The sequence below is a fragment of the Tetrao urogallus genome, assembly GCF_951394365.1.
Source record: "Tetrao urogallus genome assembly, chromosome: 3".
Taxonomy (NCBI): Eukaryota; Metazoa; Chordata; class Aves; order Galliformes; family Phasianidae; genus Tetrao; species Tetrao urogallus.
This window is the reverse complement of record NC_136815.1, coordinates 49061045-49089011: the sequence shown is the minus strand read 5'-3', so window position 1 is coordinate 49089011 and position 27967 is coordinate 49061045. Positions and strand designations below refer to the sequence as shown.

Genomic DNA, 27967 nt, shown 5'->3' with positions numbered 1-27967 from the left:
AAGGAAGGAAGGAAGGAAGGAAGGAAGGAAGGAAGGAAGGAAGAAGGAAGGAAGGAAGGAAGGAAGGAAGGAAGGAAGGAGGAAGGAAGGAAGGAAGGAAGGAAGGAAGGAAGGAAGGAAGGAAGAAGGAAGGAAGGAAGGAAGGAAGGAAGGAAGGAAGGAAGGAAGGAAGGAAGAGAAGGAAGGAAGGAAGGAAGGAAGGAAGGAAGGAAGGAAGAAAGAAAGAAAGAAAGAAAGAAAGAAAGAAAGAAAGAAAGAAAGAAAGAAAGAAAGAAAAGAAAGAAGAAAGAAAAAGAGAAAAAAAACCTTGTCAATGATCAGCACTGCAGTAAATCTACAGATATTAGAAGAGAATCAGTCAGAGGTGGAAACTATTCAAGCACTTCTGTCTGCTTAGTCCAATTGAAATTGAGGACAGATGTGAGCACAGATGTTGGGATGCTGTATCTAATAGGGATGCAGTTTAAAATGTTCTGATTCCTTAGGCTCACTTCAGCTTATCAGCAGCTACTGCTTTTACTGATTAAGTGTGGTCACAGAACCATAGAATTGCTCAGGTTGGACAAGAACTTAAAGATCATCAAGTCCAATCGCAACCTAACCATTCTACCCTAACTCTAACAACCCTCTGCTAAATCACGTCCCTGAGCATCACATCCAAGCAGCTTTTAAATAAATTCAGGGATGGTGACTTAACCACCTCCCTGGAGAGCCTATTCCAGCACTTAACAACCCCTTCTGTAAAGAAGTGTTTCCTGATATCCAACCTAAGCCTCCCCTGGCTTAGCTTGAGGCCATTTCCCTTCATCCTATCACTTGTCACCAGTGAGAAGAGACCAACCCCGTTCTTGCTGCAATCACCTTTCAGATTTTGGAAGAGAGCAATAGCGTCTCCCCTCAGTCTCCTTTTCCACAGACTAAAGAACCCCAGTTCCTTCAGTGAAGGTCACTTGACTGTCTCCTGGCTTCAGGAGCTTAGAAAAGAAGGAAAACACCCAGCAAATTGGTTAAGTTCTACAGAAAAGAAAAAAAGCACGCAGGAGGAGGAGGTGTAATGTTACAATATTATCCACCCCAACAGCAAGAAGAAACGTAAAGGCATAGTCCACATGAAGTTACACTCAAACAACCCTCATGAATATCTACTCAATTTATGGGCTCTTTTTCAGTGCCTGTTAATGTGTTTTATTGAGGTACACCTTCAAAATAATCAATTTACACAACAGATTTGCAAATAAAAAAACTAAAAAAAGATATTCATATGTCTGTGTTGAACAAATCCAAAGCCAAAAGAGATAACTCAACTAATACATATGCTGTGATACCATAGAAGGAAGTAAAATTCAACATGTCTACTTTCAAATGAGGATTTATCAACAGAACACAATTAAGATAGCAATAAAAAGGTATTTGAAACCCTGCACTTGTCATAAAAGTCAAAAGAAAACAGATATGTTAGAAAACAAATATGTTAGAGGCACATGCTATAAATGCATCATTAACTATTTTTGTAAAAACAGAAGCACAAATATTTCACAAACAGTTACTAAAAAACAACTTCTGACTTTTTCAGTTTGATGGGAATTGATGGTCTGGAATTTCAATCAGATGCATACTCCAGTGTCATTTCTGGAAATGACATTTGAGTGCAAGTGTCTGGAGAACTTCAGTCCAGACCACACCTTCATCTTAATCATATTTAATTATGCAATAATACACTTTGCAGCTACCCTAAATTATTTATCAAGTATAACATCTAATTAATTTTCAATCAAGTCAAATAATAGATTTTCTCAAGTTTACAAAAACTGAAATGAAATGTGATGCAAAGGAATGTGAATGTTTTACCACCTAAAAGGTAGAATAGCATACTGGGATGAATGCTTATGCAATAGTAATGTAAGTCAATGTCACTAAATGTGCTTCTCCAATTAAAAACCTCATACTACACTTAAAATTCATTTCATTTTTTAGTGTTCCTAATACTGGCTTTTCACACACTGCTAACAATTTGAGTTTTATTTTTAATTCAGCAGAAAGAAAGTCAAGTGCTTTTCTATGCAAGGATTGGTTTCTATGAGTTTCTGATTACACCATTCTTGAATCTACAGTCCGTACATACATCTACCACATTTTATTTTTTGCTGTTTTTCAGTTGTCTAAAATGTTGGAGGACCCAATGATGAGACAAGAAGAGCTTCCTTAGTATTCCAAATGCAGCAGTGAGAGTGGCATCCTTGCTCCTGGTCAGGGCTCAGAAAATAATGCTGTTTATTACTTTTGCTGAATTTGCACACGTGCTCTCCCCCCATTTCAGTCTGTCAAACCAGTGCACCTCTTTCATGCAGCATTCCATCTGTGTTTTTAACTTGCAATACAAACATCTTCAAATACCTCAGCACAGAAAACATAGAATTAACTTCGGCAATAATACAATAAGAGAAGAACTATTTCCTTATTTTCATGTACACAGGAAACTAAAGTTAGCACTTTTCAATCTTTCCAATACTTTTCTTTAGTACACTGGTTCCTAAGATGTTTATGGTTTTGGGCTGATCAAAGTATAAAATCCTGCTGTGCTGGACTTTTAGATCCTGTTGTTCAATAATTAACTAGGATGCTGAAAGGTGAAGAATAAATCGACACCCAGCTAGAACAAGAGATATTCCTGTTCTATTACTAATAAGACATTTTCTCACCTTTAAAACACAACAGGTTTCAAATAAAATCCACAAAATTATTATCTGAGTACAAAAAGGAAGCAAACAAATTTTATTTAGTCTTATCGGTTTTTTCCTGCCTTAAAAGGCATGAAATAAAACTATATTCCTTCCAACACTTAGGATATGTTCTGTTATGAAGAATTTGGCAAGCTCTTTCTAGTCCACGAGATAAAGAGTAGGAGACAATCTAAACATATCCTTTTAATTGTTTGAACTCTGGACTGTATGAGAACACCATCAAACCCCACCTGAAGGTCTTCCTGGACAGTTTCCACTTACAAAGGTCTCACCAACCACCACTTTCAGAAGCTGAAGTTTCTCTTCTTCTAGCTCATCTATAGCAGGACGCTCATTCACACAAACACTGAACAAAGCTGTAAACTAAGACATTTGATCATCTAACTGCATGCTAAATCTAGAGTTAAGTGTAAGTGTAACAATCTGCCATTGCATGCTGTTTCAAACATAGTAACATCTGTCCTAAGCCTAAATACAGCCTCTAGACAGCACTTAAGGTAATATTTCTGAAGAAACCAGGCACGTACAAGATGGATACACGAACACTCAACTGTAAGATCCTGGCTTCAAAACAGAGAGCAACAGAAGAGCCTTCTTGCATCAAGTACGGGAGAGCTTTCCTGCATCAGAATGAAAATCCCACGTGCCTTGTACTTTCAGATATCTGATGTCAGTCCATTCAATGCACAGCCATTTCAAGCTAGCCAGGGAAGAAAAATCAAATGTAGATAGAACATCTTCAATATTACTCATCTCTGAAATTACATGCTTTCCTCAACGTACAAGAATGTGTTCTGACCACCCGAAGTAGCTAGCACAGCCCTTCCGAAGATAAATGCTTAGGCCTTTTATAGAGGCCAGTAGGATGTGAAGCATAGGCATGGGAAGCCTTGAGTGCACCCAACCAGAAGCCTGCGGGCAAATCTAAATTTCAGAGGAAGTCATGAAAATTCTAAGGGTTTGAATAAAGTCAATCTGAAAGAAAACAAGTAATAAATAGTCATGAAAGCCCTTACTTGGTGCTTAACCCTTTATTGGCCCTTACTCTTGAAAGCCTACCATCTCATTAAAAAATTTAATCTGTTTTGTTTGGGCAGCACCTCTTTTTCCCTTCACGTGAACTCTGATACGTTCACTTCCAGAGGTCAAAGTAGCATGTACTTACATTAGGTGAAAGTAAGAGCAAACTCTGTAAGATCTAGAGCAAAATAATGCACAACATATTAAAATTTGAGCCTGTTTCTACACCTACTTTTATCTATGGATTTCCTCACAAGAAAGAAAAACAAACTATTAGGCATTAAAATGAAAAGGCATAATCATTAAAGACTATTAGGTGCATCTTGCTTGAAACCACACAGTATGTGTAAAGGAAAAAAAAAGTGAATTGAATGCATTAAAAATCTTTCTTACAGTTTTTTGTTTTGTTCTGTTTTTTCAAATCAACTTGTCTTCAATGTTAAATCATGTAGAAATTTTCTCTTACAGCTTTTACTATTGTCATCTGTTAAACTGATTGCTACAGTAATACTATGCCAGATGGATATAAACATCTAAAGCATGTGGAGAAACTCAATACACAAACACCTAATTTGGACTGAAAGAAAAAAAAATAAAAAAAAGAAAGAAAAAGAGTTCTCATCCATGAAAGGAAAAAAATTGACACAGCACTTGCTTTGCTAGAAGGCAGTAGCAAGATAATGGATATGTATCTCACATTTGGGCATCTGACAAACGCACTGCAAGAAATACATGTAGGCATTCACTTGTTTATCTACTAGGTAACAATTGCCTGCAAGGGAACAGGAACTAGACTGGGATTCCAACAAGGCAACGCAACGTTAAGATCAATTCAGTTCTCCACAGAAGACATGGCAAATATACATATTACTATAAATGTGCTCCTTTTCACAGATGTAGTTCCCTAGTAGTAGTATCACGTTTAAACACAATTTTCCTCAGTCAAAAAGTGTAAATGGGATTTTCTTGGGTGCAGCACTTAACTCTATGTTTAGGAACTACATGCAAATTAGTAGTTCAAAACTACACACTTAAATCAAACAACTAAAACCTAAGGCAGCTAATAGAGCTCAATATTCATTAAATTCAGGCTTCTTTAATCCACATGCGTTAAAAGTCACAAAGTTTCTAATCATCCATATTTCATCATTTTACCCAGAGGGTTTAATTCAAGGAACTGGTGGATTTGCTACGCTTACTGCTGTTGTTTAGAATTCCTCATTGTGATAGTTCAGCAATTTCACTGAAACACCGATTCTAAGATGCAACACTGGAAAGAGACAACGCAGACTAGATCTGGTCCCGAGTAAACAGGCAACTGAATATCCAGTAATTCTCATTATTAACATCAATGGAAATTTCCAGTGAGGCAAGCATAGAGAAAAATGAAAATACTATGGTATTTATTCCACCAGCTATCTAGCAATGAATAGTATCATGACAGATCTTAGTAGGGTTTTGTACACAAAAAGCTGCCCAAAAGATAGAATGACACAAGAACAGCAAAAAAATCCCAGTGCGTGTTTAAAAAAATATTCTGACAACTGGAAAAGCAATATACACTTCTACAAAAATGATGGAAATGGCACAAGAGAGATTTTCCAGTCACTTCTGTAAGTTTTCGCTGTGTCACACCACCTTGTTAAGAGATGCTTTTTATACTCGGAATGACAAATGCAATGGAATTGAACGCCGTATCGTTTTTCATGCATGAAGAAAATCTGACTCGGGAGCAAAGAAAGTTACTTGGTTGATTTTTCACAAGTCCTAAGCATGGTTGAACACAAATGATTAGTTTTCCTTCCTGACTGTAACAACAGACATAACCTACCCAGTAACTGGGATTTCACTGATAGAATAATAAACATAAGTAAAAACATACTGGAGTTTGACTTATGTAAAAATCAATGTTTGATGATTTTGGCTCTCAACATTTGAAAACTGTGCTAAATGAAGTGGAAATTCTTATTTTAAGACTAGACATTCTGTGTATTACCTTACACCCTACAGGTAGGGTGTACAGGCAGAAACCTATCTCCTTAAGGTCAGAAAATATTTAAAATACTCATTATAAAAATTTCTCTGACTAGGTAGATGTAAGCAGCATTCCCTAAATGCCCCGCTACAGTCAACTCACTACAGGTGGCTACCATGGCATCATTTCTACTGTGAGTTTACAGAACCAAAGATGACCATCAAAGACACTGGACTTTCTGGGCATGTGCAGATGAATTGCAAGGCTCAAGCATTGTGGGTCCTAACTTCAGGTAGAGCAAAGGCAATATCTGTTATCTGTATCTGTTATCTGCTCTTGAAAGCACTGCAGAAAGTGGACAAACTGAAATCTGATGACAGTCAGTTTTGGACTCTGAAGACAACAAACAGAAAACATTTTGTCTCTAGTTTTTTTTTTTTCCTACTATGTTTTCAGATAAAGAAAGATACATTTTCAGGTAACGTCTGAAAGTTATGAAGTTGATGTTGATTTGAGAAGGCTCTCAAAGCATGGCTAACAGTTCATGAAGAACTAGGAACTTCTACTTAGATACAACACCTCCAGATGCCATGCTGTAGGGAAAATGCACATAAAAATCAGTAAAGCTTCATTTGAACTGGCAAAAACAGGGGGTGCCAGAGCACACCAGTTGAAAATCTTCCTTTTGCTGCCTCAACTAATATCCATCAATTCTGTTATTCATCTTATAATAATTTTTCAGATGAATTGTCAGCCTTCTCTTGAGCACTGTCCCACATTAAACTTTGTATTGTAATCATTATCAATCCTAACAACAAATATGATCAACCTAACTTTTAAGATATTTCTTTCAAATTTTAAATGCCTGAAACTCTTGAAAAAAAGTGTTAAACAGCTTCAGCATAAATCCTGTACATTGTCAGAAAAGTGAATCAATCCACTTTTACCAAAACATATATAGATATACACAATACATATACCCAAAACTATAAGCCTAATAGGTCTGATAATTCTTTCATCATATACAATTTCTTCAAATTTTTCCTCATCTACTATGCATAGACACATCTTCCATTATTTTGTTATAATTTCATCAAATACAAACATGAAATCACATATTTCTGAGTCACGTATTTCTGCTATCGCTTTCGCAATAGCCAGTAATGTCTAAAAGATCTGCTTTCTGAAGAATGCTGTTTTTCTAACCTTTTTCAGTATTTAATGAATTCCACTGTTTGTCCTATAATCTGTGTTCTGTTTCCTTCATGACTTTTCTATATTTTCAAACATTACATGGATATTTGGAAAGCTGTTTCTTATATGACTAACATTACCTCTTCATAAAAAGCAAGCAACATGTAGAAAGTCCTTACGAAGTTCAGAAGCTGTTGAAGAAAACAACTGCTTATGGACAAATTTAAACAGATCTATCTGAAGTTTCAGATTGAATTTCTGAACCAATCGTGTTTAAACAAAAAGTAAAAAGCAAAGTAAGAAAAGGCAAATAGTCTATATGTTGGAGTACATTGTGTAATAATTAGCACAAATAAAAATATTCCCTGGTGGAGGGTTAACTTGAGAACAAAAACATGAAAGTCATAGGTGAAGAAAAGAAAATGAAGTGAGGGAGACTGGGATGAGAGGTATTAGGGAAAAAAAATATATAAAAAAAATTTATGACAGAAAGGAAAAAAAAAATCCAGGATAGACAGATTGAGACCTAGTCTGGTTAAAATGCTATCCAGAAGCATCTCCCTGGGACTAGAAAAGACAAGTTCAGGTTGATTGAGTATTCTGTAGACAGAACAGATAGACATTCAAAATAATCAATTTCTATTAACCAGAACTAGAGAACAATAGTGATCCTTCCATAGTTTCCTTCATATAAAATATCATGAAAACGTACTGGACTAATTTCTACCCTCAAGCTTGAAGCAAGATAGCCTTTAGCATGGGGGACAGTGTGTATCCAAAATGAAAGTGTAAGGTGTACTTCCTTATGAGGTTGTCACAGTATATACTCCCAACACTTCTTTTATGTAAATACACTAACACAAGAAGGACAAAGATCATTCTTCGAATATAGACATCCAAACTAGAATAAATCTCCAGTGAAAATAAGCCCAACTCCTTCAACCTTTCTTCAAAGGAGGGACGCTAGAGCTTTTTGATCACCTTTGCAGACCTCGTCTGGACCTGCTCCAACAGCTCCATATCCCTCTTGTGCTACTCTAAGACGAGACCTCACAAAGGCAGAGCAGAGGACAATCCCCTCCCTCTCCCTGCTTGCCACTCCACTTTCGATGCAGATCAGGACACAGCTGGCTTTCTGCACTGCAAGCATGCACTGCTGGCTCATGTCAAACTCTTCATCCACCAGAACTCCCAGTCCTTCTCAGCAGGGATGCTCTCAATGAGTTCTTCTCCCAGTCCATACTCATATCTGGGACTGCCTCAACCTGAGAGCAACGCATTGCACTTGGCCTTGTTAAATCTCATGCCCACTTTTCAAGCGTGTCCAGGTCCGTCTCGATGGTGTCCCTCTTTTCTATTGTGTCAACAACAGACTGTTGATTTGGAATGAAAGTTACTGTGGGCTACGTATAAAACAAAGACAGGAAAAAGAAATATCATTTGAACTCCAAATCCACTTGTGAAAGCAACTTGATTTATTTTATTTTTTAAGCAGGAAACAATTTGATTTGCCTGAACACAAAGCAAATCCAATTACAGGCTAACCCTCCCTTAGTTTGGAAGTATAGTGAGGGTAAAGTCTCAAAGCAGTCAAGCTACTCTGCATACAAGCCACAGTCACTCAGGAAACACTCTGGCAGCCAACTTGTCATGGTTTACAACTGCCTGGGAGTGCTTTTTGTTTGTTTGTTTCTTTTTCAGGAACTATGCACTGCAGTTGGCAAATTTGGCATGAAACAACATTTTTGTTTGTTTTAATTTTCGTGAGATCCCTCATCCTATGTTAGGCCTAACGTGATAAGGCCTAGCCTTATCACGTCATAAGAGGGCTAGCTCTACCAGCCCTAGCAACAGCTTCTGTAAGCAGCAAAAACCATGCTAGAAATTGTAAAAGCAGTAAACTGATTTATAAAAGCTACACACTGGATCTTTCTTAAAGCTGACCTAACATGTTTTTGTGTTGGTTTTTTTTTTTACCAGCTATAACATCTTCAACTTTTATGCTATGACTGCATCTCAGACATGCTAGAGCTTTGATGCAGACCTGTCTGCACCTCTTCTTTAAAGCAAACGCACCAAAAATACCAAACAGGCTTTGAAGAAGCTATGTTTTATTATAAGATAAACTTGAACAAACTTTCTTCTGTTTGAAAACCTAGCTTCTTCAGGTGAAAGAGATAAAATACAGACATTTGAAAACAAGCATCTTTTCTGCCCAACTTTATCTTTGCAACAGGGGCCCTTTCCATCAGACCAGCTTTTCACACCAGTAACTTTGAATAGCTCTACTTGTTCTCCCTCAGGTCAACAGAAAAATCTCCCCTTTTCATCATCTCTGGCCTGTCTTTGTGCCTCTTCCCCATTATTCTAAAAAACCTCTGCAAGTGCAAGCTCTCCAGTCTATCATCTATCATTGCCCCATTCTTCCCTGGAAAAGCATCATCCATGGTCAGGTATTCTCAAAAAAGAAATCTTCCTCTCCCTTTCAAAGTTCTGCACCTAACCAAAAAAACATGTAGCTACCAATGATGGAATTTCATAGCATATAACACGCATACAAAAATTAGTTTTAGAAGACACTCTGAACCACTATGTTATTTGTCACACACAGAATGACAAAATGTGCATGGAAGTTTTTTACATGTTCTTTCTTCTTGCAAGATAATAGGATGGAGTCACCAGCACACACATGGAAAGCTGGCCTCACGGATCAACAGAGACAAAAAAACCAGTGCCTTTACCAGCACTACTGGTAAAGGTGCTGGTGAACTGGTAAAATTGGTGAACATATATGGAATTCACACAAACAGCATGGACAGCACTATCCTGGTCCTCCCCTCCACTTAACAGAGACTGAAGTTTGGTAATGGCTTGTACTCCCCAGCCCACAGGTGCTGGCTCCAGACCCAAAAGCCCTCAGTGTTCACCATCCCACACCAGTTGCTGGGACTCAAAACCTCTACACCACCCCCTGGTTAGTCTGGCTTGAAGTTCGTGAGTATTCCCAAACACACTCAAGACACAACATGCAGGCACATATAAAATGGTTTAAGAAAAAAATCATTTAATAAAGCCACAGGGCAGAGTGCAGTACAGCACCAGGCATGGTCACACAAGAATACCAGGTAATCAGCTATCCACTTTTGATGAGCCTCTTTTATCCCTCCATCACTTCATTTTCCCATGTTGGTTCCTCCCAAACCCAGCTACATCTCTGCCATCAGCCACCACATTAGAGGTCACACATGCAGTGAGGGTAGCAAGAAAAAATACTAAGCCATGTTTCCCATGATTCCTTTACCTATCACATTTTATTATAATTTGGTATTCAAAGAACAAGACAGCTTCTTTTGCCACTGAATATAAATACCTCTCAAGCTAAATATCACATACCAACAATTAATGCTATAGCCCAGGAAGTCTCCTTTTATAAGCACGCTCTCTGTTACAGTACAACAATATTAGTCTATTTTTGTAAACCATTCAGCTATGCAATTCAGCATTAAAGAAGTAATACCCAGGAGATAAACTGACATCAGTTTTAGCTATTTAAGGTGAGCTCCCAGGTACTCTTCAGGTAAAAGCTTTAGGGAAGTAAAAATAATAGCAGGGTGTGGGAGAACATGGGTTGACACTGCATGTTGACCTTATTGAAAAGGACTATATCCAAGAACAGGGTTAAGTGCTATTGGTACGCTTCTCCCTTCCCAGAGACAGATTGAAAGGTTTGCTAAATACAGAGGTTAACATAAAAAGCTTCCCAATGCCCAGAGACAGTGAGCTTTACAGTTTTAAGAGAAATTCAATTTTGTTTCAGCTATAGGTTGCTGGGTTAATGTTTGACTAACGATCATAACTATGCATACTCTGCAAAATTCTAGATTACCTCAGCAATAAGTTGCTTTTCAGTTAAAAACTGTCATTTCTGTGTAACTGACATGTACTTTCTGCACGTAGTATTCTCTGGAAAAGTAATGCCACCTGCCCAATGGCCAATTTCCCAGCTACTGATAAAGGCAAATTGTCACCATAACACTGTCAGGTGTGTGAAACTACTACTAAGGCATTGCCCTGGTTTAGATTCTGCAGTAACAGTGCATGCAAACCATCCATCTTTTCATTTCCACTTCCAGAGGCACCAAATGCCTGACAGTCTGTCACAGATCTGTAATACAGAAAACAAAACACTGATGCTGCCCACAGCACCAAATCCCACCACTATACAGAGCCTTCTGAAATCTTGTTTGACATATCAGCAATTTTAGGAGCATATTAGCCTCATGAGCCATTCTCTTAGTGGAGTAATTTACTCCTAGTTTTACTAGATTCCACAAAGATAACTCACAAGAAATCTACCATATCCATCAAAGACTAGGGTGGAATAAAAAAAAAAAAAAAAAAGGAACAGGCTACAATGTAGTGTTTAACCTTTCCTTTTGAATCAAAGCAACCATCTTTTTCTCATTTGTACATTCTTTTGAAAGCTCTCTTAGCATGGATCACATACAGCATAAATTATTTTATTTCCTTCTTTATTTTCATAAAAAATACTGCCCAGCAATTAGAAGTTCACAATCTAAGTACAATCAGAGATGCTTCTCCAAAAGATACTTGTATTTTTGGTTTGCTTTTCCGAATCACTTAATGATGCTACAGAACACAGCCCCTGCTAACCTACAAATGATTTTAGATCAGCACTTACAGCATTTCTCCCCAAGGAAGCATTGCTGAGACCTTAGTTAGGGCTTGTGGAGGAAACTGTTCAGCATACAAGGGCCCGTGTTTGGCTAAAAAGTGTCAAAGCTCAGGACCTTGAGCCTCAGCTCCCCCAGGAAGCCCTAAGAGGCATCAGCACAAAGGTGACTGCCTGCCCTTTGGCAACTACAAGAGAGCTTATGCTTTAATGGAAAAGGTACTGCACTTTCTCAGCTATGTACATCAGCTATTTACCTTTTATTGTCTCATAGCAATCAGTGTGCACAGTCAAACCTATATTATAACAATATAAAAAGCTTTAAAAATGCTATAATAGGATACACAATTAGGGCTTGTAAATTATAAAATGACAACAAAAACCAAAACCCTATCAAGTTTCAAAATCTTTTTTTTTTTTAAATGGAATTTAACTCATTTACATCAGGATGCATGTATGTGTGTGAATATGTCACAGCTTGAAATGTAACAATAGTTGGACTTGCCCGGTACAGTAATCAGGTACCCATCACATCTCCATTCCTGGATGTCTTTTTTTTTTTTTTTTTTTTTTTTTAAAAGATCTACCACAGAAGCAGCTCATGTTATTTTCTAAAAATTGGCAGATAAAGATGCATTTGTCTTAGGCTTCCTCCTCCTCTAGAGATTCCATTAAAATTAACGATGATAGAGACAAAAATGATGTATCTTAGATGTTCTGATTTCTTCTTTCCTCTGTGGCTTACAAATTCCAAAGCAAGTAAAATTACAGGGACATGCATTACCAAGAGTCTATGTTACATGGCAGGGTTACAGACTTAGATGAAAGCATTTCAGCACATAAGCTATTCTTATAAAAAAAAGAAGAAGAATTTAAGATACAATGATTTTAACTAAAGAATATAATTTTGATTTTAATTCCACAAACTTGAAATCTCTAAAATAAAACCTTTTTCATAAAAAAGCCAAACAATTTTATGGCTTCCAGGAACAAAAAAGACTTTCTCTTGGCTATTTTATGCTGGACATGTTGGCCAGTACAGTAGAATCTATTTTTAGAGGCTCTTATCTAGAAGAGATTACGTCACAGACTACATCACAAAGAATGAATGCTGTGCAGGTTGCCACTTTATCTGTGCTTATTTATACAATACTTTATTTCCCTATGGAAACAGGCAGACATTCCAAACCATCTGAATACTGATAATGCAGGAATTTCACTTCTTGTTCTTTTAAAGAGACTTTTCCCAAGTCCCACTTTTAAGTTTTGTACCACTACAGCTATTTTCAATGTCCTTGTTAGTATCAACTTGGATCCACCTTAAATACAGAAAACATTCCTAAATTGTTCTACCAGAATGCATAATGAAAATAACATACATACTTATCTCAGAAAAATACATATCATTACGGTAAGGGTTTTTTTTTTTAATGTGTGGAGCCCCAGTGAGGATACTGCTTGATATCCCTTTTTTCCTCATGCCAATGTGCTGGAGATGTATTTAAAATACTAGCTTGGGCCTGATTCTTCACTGAAATAAGTGTTCCAGTTCTCATCATTCATGATCCCAGGAACTCGACTGTCACTGCAGAGAACAATAAGGTTGATGCTTTTTCAAAAAAGAAAGCGTAACACTCTAATTAACCAGAAAGCTTAAGCATGTGGTTAAGAATTATTCAGAAAAGCACTTAGATATTTAATTTGACTTCAACAGGATTAAAAATTGAGAAGGTACTTACATAATATTTCTGCATGGTGCTTTCTGTAGTCGTAACTAAGAGCTATTGCAAGGGCCTGATGTTTCACACCCTCTTTAAAAAATGTTAACTGAAATATCATTCATTGTCTTTAAGGATACAATTTTCAGGTATGCCTGATTGGGAAAACCTGGAGCTGATTTCATGAAAACTAACTTGTCAATAGAATACAGTACCTTAAGACAGCAATTTAGAAGCCACAAGCTGTAAAATTATATTGGCACAAAAATATACTGCACGTATTTAGTAGAGTATCTGAATGAACTCTTGCCCCCAGAAGCAAGCAGTAATTAATTCAGCAAAACTCTGTCCTGAAACTACTTTTTGAACAGTATTTAGGCGTTTCTCAGCAGACCTGTAGCTCCCAAATGAGCTAGAGTCAATGAGCCATGCAGAATCATATTCAGTGAGTGAATTGTATGGTGTTTTCTAAGAGTGTCCAGTGGTCCATAAAAACATTAAGGCTTGGTAAGAGTGATTAAGTCAAAAAGAGTCCGGACAACGCTGACTTAAACTCCTGAAAATTTTTTATCAAGCCTAGATTTTAATCTAGATGTTAAATATTAAAACAGAAATGAACAGTTGGAAATTTCAATCATTCTGAGGCAGCAAGAAGGATGACTGTTTTCAATGCTGTCACAGGGGAATGTATATTTACATGTATTTTAAAGATACTGTAGGATAAAGAAAAATGAAACGAAAAGATAACAAATACTCTGCCCTTTTCTTCTTTCACAATATTCTCTTTCCTTTCAAGTTTCTAGGTTGAAATTTGGACATGAAAGCAGAAATGACCAGATTACACTACTCAAAACTAGGGAATAAAAGTGATGCCTTTAGATCTCCTTGTCCCTTTCTGCAATAATTTAAGGCAGGTATCCCTCATGACACAAGCTGCTTCTCCACGCTGCCCGTGGGGACGCTTCTCCTCTCTGAGAACTGCTGTCCTAGTGGGGCAGTTCCAATTCTCCCCATGTTATGAATGTACAGCATACCCTTACTCCCTCACAAGGCTCCCTACTCCCAGTGCCTCTAACTCCAAAATCCAACTCCAACCGAAGACACCATCTGAGAGAGAGTACATCCCTCTGCGTCCCCTGACCACAGAATTGCAGGAGCTGGAAAGGACTTCTGGAGATCAGTGAGTCCAATTCCCTGCTAAAGCAGGATCTCTACAGCACGTCACAAAGGAAAGCATCCAGGCAGATTTTTATTATCTCCAGAGAAGGAGACTTGGGCAGCCTATTCCACTGCTCTGACACCATAAATCATTCCCATGGCAGCTTTCAGAGCTGCTTGCTGAGAAAGCCTCAAGTCATCATATAAAGGTGCTGCTCTCTCCTTCCTTCTCCTGGGTGCGATGGTGGGAGGACAAAAAAGCATCACACTGGGCTGAGTCCCCCAGTGCTCAGGGGAGATGCTAGGAGTCCAAGGCTGCTCAAAGTCTCAAGGGAGAGAGTAAAGAATCTGTGTTTTCCTGTGCAGTAGGACAGACCCTGACTCGGGACAGGGGGATGAAGTGGGTGGCAGCCAGCCCCTGCAACGTGCCCACTAGGTCATCAGCCTACACTTAGACAAGAAAGAAAGACATGGTTACATGTGACACGCTTACTGCCTGACTCTTTCCTTTTCCTCCCTACTCCTAGGATGTTACACATATTTCATTGACTTATTTACTTTTTTAAATGCCCCTTTCAACTGTTTCCTTTATGTAGGGGTTGTTGAAACACTGCTGAGCAGCGGCCCTTGCTGGCACACCACCAGCATGCTGTCCCCGTGCCAACATGCTGCAGCGGGGAGCTCAAGGCTGACCGCAGCAATGATAGCTGCAGCAGGGCTTTAACACAACTATGCTTTAATGTTTCTGCCTGTCACTCATCATTAATGTGTTTCACATCAATAGCTTTTTACTTCTACCCCCTTATATTAAAAGCAAATTGCTCTGTACAAGCAGGCAGCCTTAAGCTAAGCCATGTATCTAGGTAACCAAGAAAACAAGCTATGCAAGAAACAGGCTTGTTTTTGGTATGCCATACCACTGACTAATGGCTCCGTATGGTTAACATTTAATTAAAAAATTAGTTTTTAAACTGACTTATATTTATTGTGGTCTGACTGTAGTCTAGTTTGTTTGACTAAAATATGATCTTAAGTCCAAACTCCATTAAATTTCCCATCATCGTCTGGAAGCATGAATCATATTAATGTAATTTCTGAAATACTGCAGATCTTTTTTGTTATTTTCAAAGACTGCTTCACATAACCAAATAAACTATACTTCAGTAGCATTTAATGAGACAAAAATCTTCAGAAATGTTATGAAACATTATCATAATGAACCAGATTACATGAAAACATTAAAGGAAAATTGAAAATGCTAAAATGAATAATTGCTAGACTCAATTATCCTTTACAATATAATAAATACTTAGTGTTTCATTTAGACTACAACTTGGTGTCAAAAGCAGGAACACAAAACATACTGACATAAATTGATTTTCAGGAAAGTAACTGAATCACTTGGCTTTACCAAGAGACTATAGAATTCATTCCCCTTTTCCCATCTCATTTGCCGCCTCCTCCTTTTGCCAAACAATTATGTTACATAAAGGAGTTGATGAGTTGGCTACTAATAAGCCCCTTTAGCCACCTTTTATGCAGATTTATTTTCAGAGTTTTTCAGTTACCACTGACTTCAGTTGTTAGTTTCCCATTTAGACATCTTAATTAAAAAAACAATAATAATAATAAAAGATCACCTCTTTCAATGAAATCACTCCAGAGAAAACATATCAGTGGCAGAACATATTCAAAATAAAAGTTTCGTTTATAGCCCACATTTTTTTATTGTCTACAATCACAAACGCTACCTATAGTTATAATACTTAACAAAGGTAAAAATAATACAGTCCTCATTTTCCAGTGTCCTTTTTTGTGTATTAGACAGTACCTTGTGTATAGCAAAATCCAGATCTCAAGCTGGATATTCAAAGCAAAATGAGGATGGAATTGGAAAAGGAATATTCAAAAAGGAAAACAGCAAATAAAACTAAAAAAAAAAAACAACCAACAAAACAATGACAAACTTTTTGAAGTTGTTTTAGAAGTCAACTAGTTTTGAAGTAGTTGACCTCTTTCCCAGCCTCCTTAAGAGTCCAAATTCCTGAGTTTCTACTTCAGAAAATAAACATCTGTCTTCTGTTCTTTCTTATCACCTACTGAACACAAGAGGAAAGTCAAGAATAGTCTACCAAAAAGCAAACACACACTTACATTAGCAGATGTCAGCAATCCTTTTCATATGTTATACAAGTACGCATTGTACAAGTTCAGAGATTAGGGTTTAAGAACACATTGAGAACATTTGAAATAATATCCTTGTAAGCATATTTCTTGGAGTGTGTGGATATTTTAAACAAATATTTTGAAACAGCCGACTGAGACACAGAAGTTGCCATGTGAAGCACAACAAATAGCTATGCGCTGAACGCCATGTGGGCACAGAGCAATTTGTCAGGCCAATAAAGCTATGCGCTTTTTCACGTTTTATTTGAAGTCCACATTGACTCACTAATTTAAAAAACTGATGGAAATCAATCCTCTTTTTCTTTCTTTATGTAAGTCTCTCTATTACTTGAAATGTAGTTATTTTAAAAAAAAAAACAAAACTTTCCAGGTAGGCAGCAACATCCTCTATTTCATGACACTTAAACTTGATTTTCTGTGCAGACTGCAACTCAACAGATGTCACCATATGATGAACAATTAATAGTTAAATGAACACAGGCTATTCCTACACCTTGCTCATATTTTCATAAGGCTTGTCATGATATAGGAGGTAAAACTCACCAGGCTTTAACAGAATGTAAGTTAATTTCCTGAAAGAATAATGGAAGGGAGATTTTTATTAAATCCTAATTACTTCTACTTCATTATCACTTCAGTAGGTGGACTGGGTGATATCATTACTGTAATGGAGGTCAGTGAGAATGAATCAGTTCTCTCGCAAATATACTGCTTCTTCTCATCTTTTTACAATACTGTCACTTCTTCTTGTATTTCAGTAATAAATTTCACATAGGTCATACTAGGAAAGTGAAAAAGCGATGACTGAAAAATGTCAGTGGTAGACAAGCTCTTACTGTCACTTTGGAAGAAGCTTCTTTCAGAACCTCTTCTAGCTTTAGTGGCTGATAATATTGCTAATACAGAGTAATTTAACTTCTACCTTGTTTGGCAGATGAGAAGAACATGTAACAAATTCTCCTTGATTTCTCTGTACGCAAGGGTGAAAACTCTGGAATGTGCTCTGACGATGGCTACTTCAGGATCTACCTACGACTCTGCAAGTCTGTCGCAAACAAAGAGACAGGAATAATCTTGAACTCTTTCTTTCATTTTCCTATTCATTCAATACATTTTAGAATGTAACAAGATCAGCAGCAAAAACTAACTGAAATGATTATGATTTATGAGCCTAGTTTCACTAATTTAAAATTCTTTAAACTTGATTAGAAAAATTGCTGCCTGGAAACATCCTGAGTGAACGTTTCATCTTTTCGTAACTACTGTTTTCCAATCCTTCACAATAAAAAGGAAGAAAGAAAGGCCTATGAAAAGAATCAAATCCTAGTATCAAATCCCTTTAAGAAACAACATCTGTAAGAAACTCCATATTTCTGTGACCAACTTTGATTCCTAGGGGATTAAGTTTTTTGAATATAACATGGGTCACATTTTATTATTACTAATGTGAACCAGCAATTATTTCTGACTTACAAAATTCAACTTAAAATATTCACAATTTGCATGCCTAACTCTTTTAAGTGTCTAGAATTCCCTGTCATGCCACACTCTGTCCAAATATCCATCCTGAAGAAGTAAACTCATCAGTCCTCCCTTCAGTTTCCTCCTCAGCAAGTTCAACTCCCAGTATGAAGCAACTCACTCTCTTTCTTTACTCGACTATATCAGTTGAAAGAATTACAGAATTGCCTGGGTCAAAAAAGTCCTCAAAGAGAGAAACTCATTGAGTTTCAAACCCCCTGCTATGTGCAGGGTCGCCAACCATCAGACCAGGCTGCCCAGACCACATCCAGCCTGGCCTTGAATGCCTCCAGGAATGAGGCATCCACACCCTCTCTGGGCATCCTGTTCAGTGCGTCACCACCCTCTGAGTGAAAAACTTTCTCCTAATATATAACCTAAACCTCCTCTGTCCCACCTGTGCTATCTGTCAAGCCATGTAAACAGTCATTCCCACTTCTGTTTATACACTCCCTTCAAGTACAAAAGGGAATGCTCAGTACATTACCATGCTAATGAAGTAAATTGTTGAATTTTCCACTTTCCTTCACCTTGACTCCTGATTTCTTAATTTCTATTAATGGAATCCATAACCATCAGAATTTCTAGAATATATCATAAACATATACGTTCACACTGCCTGGTTTATCCTAACCTCATGTGTGTCAGATATATTGCTGTAAGATTGATGGAGCCTTCAAACAGAATTAGGATTTAATGGAAACTATAAAAACATTAACATCATTTGGCTAATCCAAACGTGATCAAGATCTTAAACTTGTCTGCTATGGATCCATCTGCTTACATCCATCAGTTATCCATCTGCCAGTTACATTTACTAATCGACATATTAAAACTATCCTTTAGATGAACTAATTTTAATCTTGGGTTAAACAACAACAGTAACAAATATCTTCACAATATCAATTTTCTAACGTGTAAAAAGCGTGATTGAGCAAAAACTTCAGCACTCTGTTATTCTCTGTAGCATCATTTTTATTTCATGGAAACTAAAAAGATTGCTTTTTTACTTTTGCTTTTCAAAAGTAATATACTCATTCAAATCAATTAAAAAGAAAGAAAGAAAGAAAATCTGAAAATACTGAGGAGTGAAAATGCTAGTGAAAATGTCGCCTAAGGGTCCTCAAACACCCAAGAAAATCACTACCGGGAAATTACTTTTTAATCAAGCATGAGGAAGAAAGCAGAAAATATTTTATTCCCCTCAACAATACAGCACATTTTTAAAGACAGAAAACACTGTTCAAACTTTAAGGGAGATGACATTCCCAGAAATATGTAAAAATTTTTAATATTTATCTTATATCAACAGGAAGACTGAATTCTGTATTTTTTTTTCAGTATTTTATTGTTCCTTGCAAATTTCTAGCATAAAACATTTCATCATTCTGCTATCATTTACTATTTTCCATCTGTTTCAGGTAGGACAGAAAGTAAAGGTGAGCTATTTTCTCCCTTAAACTTTAATAAGGTTTCTAAAATCTTGACAAAAACCTGTAATCCTCAATCCTTCTCTGGTTCCTCTCTTTTTCTTTTTTTTTTTTTTTTTTTTTTTTTTTTTTTTTTCTAAGTGTCTGAGAGTAAGGGAAAAGGGATACTTAGTACTACAATTACTTAATGGCCTTAATACTTATGTAGCACCATTAAGTAGTATTTTAAGGTTGGGTGTGTCTTGAAAGCACACACAATATAATAATAGGGTAACATAAACATTCTCTATTTTTAAAAATTACTTGGCATTTTAGTAGAAAAGCCAGTGGAAATAATTCTACTGATCAGCCTACAGAACATCTACATTTATATATTTTTTTCCTAACCTTTCTGCTTTGTTTTGTAACAGAACCTCACACAAACATTTTGAAGCTTCTAGCCTCAAAACAGACAAATTGATCCTAGGTAAGAAGGGATTCCAGTGTCCTGCAGATCACCGCCAAAGCCACTGAAACTTCAGATTGGTGTGCATGTATACCTGCATGCAGTTTCAATCACTAAAATTGAAGACTCAGAAATGGAGATTTAGAGATTTCAATTTTCAAAGCAAATCTTAGCCCTTCAAAAGCAATCTGCATAACAAAGAGAAGCAAGGCATTCTTGCTGCTCCAATTATTCACACAGTAAAATGTAAATGCTTAAGTTGACCTGGTAATACTTAGAAATATTTAAAAAAGAAAAAAGACATGAAAAAAATAGTACTGTTGGCAAGTAACAAGATTACTAACATCATCCAAAATTGTAAAGAAAAACAATTCCAGAGAGAAGCCTTTAAACGTGACATACCTGATATGTGATGCTCCATCTCTTGTTAAAGGTTAAAGAGGTGTACTTGGGCTTTCTAAAACCCAGGTACCTAATGAATGAAGATGTTTACCAATTCTGCAATAATATAAAGTCTGTCTGAATAAGCTGACAGTTCCAGTGAGAAAGGTATGCAGCACACACACACACACACATAAAAAATAAAAAAATAAAAAAATAAAAAACATCAACATCTATCATCTTATCTGCATTGTTTCTAGAATATTTCTTTAGAGTAGCTGTTTATTTATGAGCACATCTATTCTCTAAAATGTTTGTGTTTTATCAGTGCTTCTTTTCATTCATTTCATTAAGGCCATTATTAATTTCAATGGAAGTTTGAGTTAGAAATGGAACACGGACTTCAAGTCAGCACTGACGTTTTAGAGTGGAAAGCAAAACATGCACACAGCTAGGAACCACAGAGTGAGTACATCTCAGCTGTATCTCACACTCTGCCACTGACTTATTATCTCAAGTGAGTCACGTAACCTCCCCAGGTCAATTAGACTGCCTGTAAATTATGTGGGATACCACACAGCCTCATGGTAGTTATGAGGTGTTTAGTCCTATAAGAACATTTGACATTCTTAGATAAATACAAGTGCAAACTTTATTACTGCCAGTTAACCAGAGATTAACAGAGGGCAATCTACTCACTATGTGCCATTTGTGATTATTTTCTCCCAAATAGTCATCAGTGCTGAACATCGCCTTTCTCAACCCCCATGATGACTTTTTTTTTTCCCTCTATTTACAGGCTTGTACACTAACTATGCAAAGAAAAAGGCATGAAACAAGGACTGAAATTGTCAATTCACACAGAAGAACTAAAAAAAAAAATGGCGGTATGGCATCTTCAAAAATGAGTCACTGTCCCTGGAGGTGTTCAAGAAACATTTAGATGCTGAACTAAGGGAATGGTTTAGTGAGGAAATATTGGTGGCAGATAGATGGTTGGACTTTTCCAGCCTTGGTGATTCAATGAAGATCACACAGGCCATGATGAAGAGATGTGCTTATACAGAACTGATTAGAACAAAAGAACTCTATGAAGGACTAGCATGGCAATGAATCAGTGATTAGGACAAGAAGATGCTACTTTGATGCCAGATGCCACTGTTTGGTGCCACCATTTTGACTTTCTTGGAGAAAGTAAAAATGACGTAGATAGCACCTAATGCTGAAGCTGACTTTGCTTTTGGATGTTAGGTCAGATGGCCTCCTCAGGTCCCCTGTCACCATGAATCATTCAATGAGTGCTGAGTGATAGACAGCCATTACTAACAATTTCCAATGGTATCTTGAAAAAAAAAAACCATACTAAACAGCACCAACAATCATTCTTACATGTTACAAATGCAATTTCAGTTTTTGACAAGACACAAAATTGCTGTGAGCACATACAGCTATAAACACGCCCTCATAACTTTGTTTCAGTAACAATAACAGTACTTACAATTTAGTAGACCTGAAAATGTTAAGAAATAAATTAGCTATACTACTAAAGATTGTCAAAATATAACCTCCCAAAGAGTAGCACTCCACTCCTCTACACATTATTCAGTATAGGAAACAAGTAATGTTTTGAACCTACATGACTCTTCTAATTACTATGCTATAATTAAAATGTCTTGTATAACAAACTCCATAATTGTAGACAAACAATACCTGATGAGGGCAAAACTTTGTGTTATCTGCTGCTAATTTGCACTTAATTAGCAACCAAAAATTGCAGAAAGATTCTTCCAGTTTCCGGAAACATGCTTTTTCACAATTTAACCTTGAAATGGGAAGAAGCATGTGCTACGAAGCTTGCTATCAAGTGCTGAAGAATGCCTTGGACTAAGGCAGACTGTAACATCATTTATCTTGAATGTAAGCAACACATCTGTGTGTTTGGAAGCCAAGTGAAATGGAATCTCTTCATGTGTTTATTTCAAAGCCGAGGCAACTATCATGCTCAGAATATCATGTGGCTCAGCAGATGTACTGAAAATAATCAATGTGGTTATATCCAATTGTTAGTCAGGCCTTCTGGATTGGAATGCATGCAGCCATAAATATTAATGAGTGCGCTTTTTTAGACCTATCTTCAAATGACCCATCAAATTTTCTATAAATAAGGAAAAACATAAAAGGAACACATTTTAATAGGCAAAGGGGAGCTCCAGCAACTATTAAGTAAAAAAGGATATCCCAGAATCCTTTAAGGAATTTGACAGTCTGTGCTTTCCTGGTCTCTGCAACACTGATATGCTAAAATGCAGTATACCAACAAAGCTTTAGTTAGGAAATAGATCTGTGAACACTGATAATGTGCAGTAAAAGCGTCCAGAGTTGGAGGTAGCACAGAGAAATTTGGCACAGGATAACAAACATGACAGCTGGCACAAAGACTTAAGTCTGTGGCAAGCATATTCATCAGAATTTAGAGAATCACTATGAAGACTTTATGACCACAAAAATGTACAAAACTTAAATTATGAAAGGAGAATTAAATTCTTATAAGTACATACACTTTCCCGGGAAGCATTATGGCACACAAACTACAGAACAAGAAGAGAGTGTGGGGTTTTGTTACTTTAGCAATCTCCAACAAAAATGAACAATCCTTTTGGCAATTAAGTTTTGCCTTCCTTATAGATTTCTTGTTTAATAATTCTAACATTTAAAAAATGGGACTTTTGTCAGGCTTTGACCTTACAATAGTATTGAAAGGCTCTCAAACTGGAGGAAAAAAAAAAAAAAAAAAAAAGGAAACATACAACGTGCAGCTTCATGATAAAAGAGGTCACTTGAAGATAAGCAGTCTACTTATTAGCACACAAAACAGTGGCCTGAAGTTATATAATTTCAGAAACACTTTTCTTCTTAATGAGAACAAAATTCAGCATTAGTGAAGGAAACCAAATTACCTAATATTAAACAAGAGGATTTTCTAGATTCCCTTACACAGGAGGGCTCTATTTGTCAAACACAACGGATAAATAATAGTGCTCTTAGTGGTTGAAGCATTGTTGCAGTATCAATTTTATTTCCATATTGTCGGTGGAGAATGAGCTTTTCCAAAACAGTATTTTCCCCTACATGACAGTGGTATGAGTAAATAAAAGATCTCAGGGGATTTCTTTCCTGAAATTTTAAAGTCAAATTCATCAATGGGAAAGAAAAACACATTTTATGTCTGGATAATTTCACATGTGCATTGCTAGATATCTTCTAGGAGATATTTATTACAGATTTCAGATCCCAGAAGTGACCCACACGAAGACTTTTTTTTAAATGACCATTTGCTGCTGAGTCAGAATATCACTGCTACTTAATGAAAATAATCAGGTTGCAAGGGGGAGTGACTTCATAGAAAAGGATGCATCTAAACTATACCTCAGTACTGCATAAAGACAAACACGTCAGTTGCGCTTCTGATGCATCCAGCTTTAAGTGGAGATGAAGAATGAGGAGGAGGTTATCTCAAGGTTGCAAGGTTACTTGATGTGGATCACAGAATCACAGGATGCCAGGGATTAGAAGGGACCTCAAAAGATCATCTAAGAACAATCCCCCTGCCAGAGCAGGAACACCTAGATTAAGTCACACAAGAACATGTCCAGGGGGGTTCTGAATGTCACCAGAGAAGAAGACCCCACAGGATCTCCAGGCAAGCCATTCCAACACGTTCTGGTGTACACCACCAGGGGAATACTATTACATCCTGCTGGTGCTATGCACCTGTGAAGACTACACCTAATACAAACTCATTTTGTACATGTGAAAGTCCTAAAGATTGACTTTAGTGGTGAATAAATACCATATCCATTTTTGGTGGGTTTTTTCTTTTTTTTTGTTTCCTTATAGACTTTCAGAGAAGGTGAAACTGGCCTCAGTATTTTATGTTAAAAGTATAGTTAGAGGTAGACACTAAAACAATTAGCAGAGGCAATTTAAATTCAATAGGCATTTTAATATGCCCTTGGAAAATACAGTTTATCCTTACTGTAACTAATATAATAAACTTCTTATTATATAATTGTTATTACTGATATGCTGGAAAGCAGAGGGGAAAAACTGCCATGCTCTCAGTAAAGCTGCTTATATTTTGCAAGCCATGGGAGTAAAATGCCTGAATGGATATTTTTCCACAAAAAGTAATTTCCACAAACAACTTTTTACTCTCACAAATACGCTTCACGCTAAAATTAAACATGGCAAGCAAAACACCACAGCACAAGTAAGACCAAAATTTCATTGCTGAAAGATAACTCATCTCTTTATACGTGCAACATCAATTTATTCCACTGCAAAATTTGAGGCTTGCAGGAAGCTTATTTTTTTGTGTACAGAACAAAATAGGACCCCCATCAGCCCAGCCAGGGTCTTTTGAAGGCTGCTGCATTTCATTTGTCAAGTGGCAGTCTATTAACAAAACCTTGTAAGAAAAAGCCAAGGAACTATCTCCTTTGAGCAGTGCTCCAATCACCTAGGTTCAACATAAAGGAGCCTCTTTCTCAGATGCTTGCTTCCCTTTCTCTTTTCTTCTGTGATGCTCAACACATGAAAAGTGAGAGAATATATTAAGGATCACTGTATCTCTGATATATTGCTTGTGCAACTGCATGAGACAGACATCTTGGGGAAAAACACATAATTGGTGAGCTCAGGCTGGAACCATGAGATACAAATGCATACATAGTAGGCACTCGGAGAAGTCTTCTTATTTACCAAGCAACTTACACAATGCTTACGTGCTTCCAGAAATATGTAAGAATGTTCCAAACGTATAATTCCATAGATGAGTTTCTATCGTCACTGTTTTACATTCACTTAATTTCAACTTAATTTAACTCACTGCTGTGGGCTTCTAAGTGCTCCTAAGTATTGATCTTACTTTTATCCTTTTCTGATCTGAAGGAGTTTGTGATGCTGGAAAGAGTCAAATGCCACAACAGCAACAAATGAACTGTGAAGGACAGCCACGCTCCAGCAGGAACCAGAGTAACCCAAGAATGTACAAGTATAGGGAAACCAGAAACTTGAAACTGAAACTGGATGAAGGACATCCCTCCTCTCTAAGGTAATGGGGAAATGAAATAATAGAATTTTAAGGAACAATACAATCACATTTCAACTTCATGTAATATGATGATGTATGCAGTTATCGCTGAGAAAAGTGCATCTGTAGCTTCCATGTTCTAACATGAATATGCAAGCACTGAAAAGTGCTTTTTACATACTCACCATGTGAGAAGCATAGAACTGTGATCAGTTGCAATTATCAGAAATATTTGATGTTATTAGCTGCTGAAACATTATGACTTCGATAATGATGTGCACCTGTTTCTCTCATAATTAAATGGTTGTGTACATCATTAAATTTTCAATGAGGTCCAGACAGTATTTTTTTTTTCTTTGTGCTACTGAAATGCAGTTGATTAGAAATGTTGTGACTTCTAGATGAAGAATGCATTATTTCAGCTGGTGAGTGAAATAACTATATTGCTTTAACACTGATAACAGAAGTACCAAGCTCTTTAATTCAGCTCACGGAATTCATGAAAGCCTTTTAATTGCTTCTTCTTTGACTCCAGATTCTGCAAACGTCTATACAAGAGAATTAAGACCGTGTCTGGTACTTTAGAAAAATTGACTGTATCTAATACAAGAGAATTAAAATTCAATACAAAACGAAATCCATTCATTTCGCTTGTATACTAACCAAGCTCCACAGCCATATTTGTTTCCTTACATCCACATAACCATCCTCAACAAGGAAGCGAAAGTCTAAAAAGTCTAGACATGCAGAGAGACACAGTTTTCTTTATCTCTGCCTTGTCCTTCGAGTAATTTCACCCCAAGAAACAAGTACTCCATGAACGACAAGTTTGTCAAACAGCTTTTCAATAAAGCATTTAATGACCTGCGCCTCAAATCAATGCCACTACAGTCAATGATCAAGCTGCTAACAAAATACAATCAGTCATCGATGCCAACTTAAATGCTGTGAGAGGGGATGAAAAAATCTCCCTGAATATAATTTAAACTACAACTCCCTTGTTAATTTCACCAGAAAGACTTAAGATAATACGCCAAAATAAATAAATAAATAAATAAATAAATAAATAAATAAATAAATAAATAAATTCTTGAAGAATCACGCTTGTGTTCCTGAAGAAGAGCGATGGAGTTAATCTCCAGCTCATCAGCATATTAACTGTGGCAATGACCACATTCTCATCATACAGAAGAACTGTCTTTGAAGACAAACTACTAACCCAGGAAATAACTGGTATTGAAATGAAGGCAGTCACGTTACACCCTTTAAAGATGCAGGGAAAGGTTTTGATCCACTCTTTATTAGTTTCTAAAGGGCAGGATGGATGAAAAGAAATCTAATGGGATAAGCATGAGACTGAAGGAAAAGCCCTGCAAGAAATTAAGAGGCTTTTTTTTTTTTTTTTCAATAGATTAATTACTAAACAAGAAAAAGCTTACTTAAGAATACTCTGATTATTCCCCTTCCTCCTGATCTTGCAATGCAGTGAGCGCAGCTCCTAGAGGAGAATTTTCTGACTCACTGTTTATTCACAGTGCTTATTGGCGTTTTACTGGTCACAGCTTTTCTCAAACTGCCTAAGTAATTCCACTCTCCAATAGAAGAAAACAGGCAGACAAACGCACAAAAAAATGTATTGTTCCTTAGTGCAGGTCTGATGAAACTGGAATAGAAACTACAGCAGCTTCAATGAGATACTCAGGGCAGTGAAGGCATAGTAACAGCCTTCAACGCTGAGTGAGTACCTAGGGACCCCTACACTAAAGCCTGTCCTTCTTCATTTCTATCGCTATGAGGTCCCAAACTACCTAGATTAAAGCTCAGGCACAGCCCCAGGAAATAAGATTTACATTCTGTGTGGTCTCTTCTGAACCAAGAGCACCCACCACAAATGAATTTTTTTTTTTTTGCAGATTTTTCAAGCCAAAAAACATCAGCTTATCTGATGAAGGCAACTGTAATGAGTCCCAGATAAAATACCTCAATCATTACTTACTGCCTATTTCCACAAGAAACACTTTCTCCCTTTCTCACCTGAAAGAGCTCCTCATGAACACTCCATGGAGGGCAGCAAACAAAAGCAGAGTTAGGCAGTGTACTTCTAATTTAGCAGGGAGCTCTGGAACAAGGCTGATGCATTTAACCAGCAAGACATTGGCTAGCACTGCATTTGGAAGTCGAGGAAGAGACTGGACTTCCAATGTGTAACAGTAAAATTCTGCAATCCTAAACATTTTTATCATCAAGAAATCCATTTCAAAACCAGCTGCAGTATCTTGTTTATCATGTTTCCTGCTTCTCAGCATATATTATTGCAGGTATTACATATAACCCCAGCAGGAAAAGTATAATCAAAGCAAGGTAAACGAGTTAGGCTGGAAGGCTTGCTTAGCAGTGTATGGCACTATGCAG

General features: G+C 37.0%; 1 protein-coding gene across 1 annotated transcript in view; it reads right to left on the bottom strand.

Moving 5' to 3' along the window:
• PTPRM (protein tyrosine phosphatase receptor type M) overlaps positions 1-27967 on the bottom strand; it is a gene marked incomplete at both ends in the record, with an annotated part of 447044 nt that overhangs the window by 308815 nt on the left and 110262 nt on the right. The window lies entirely within an intron of this gene.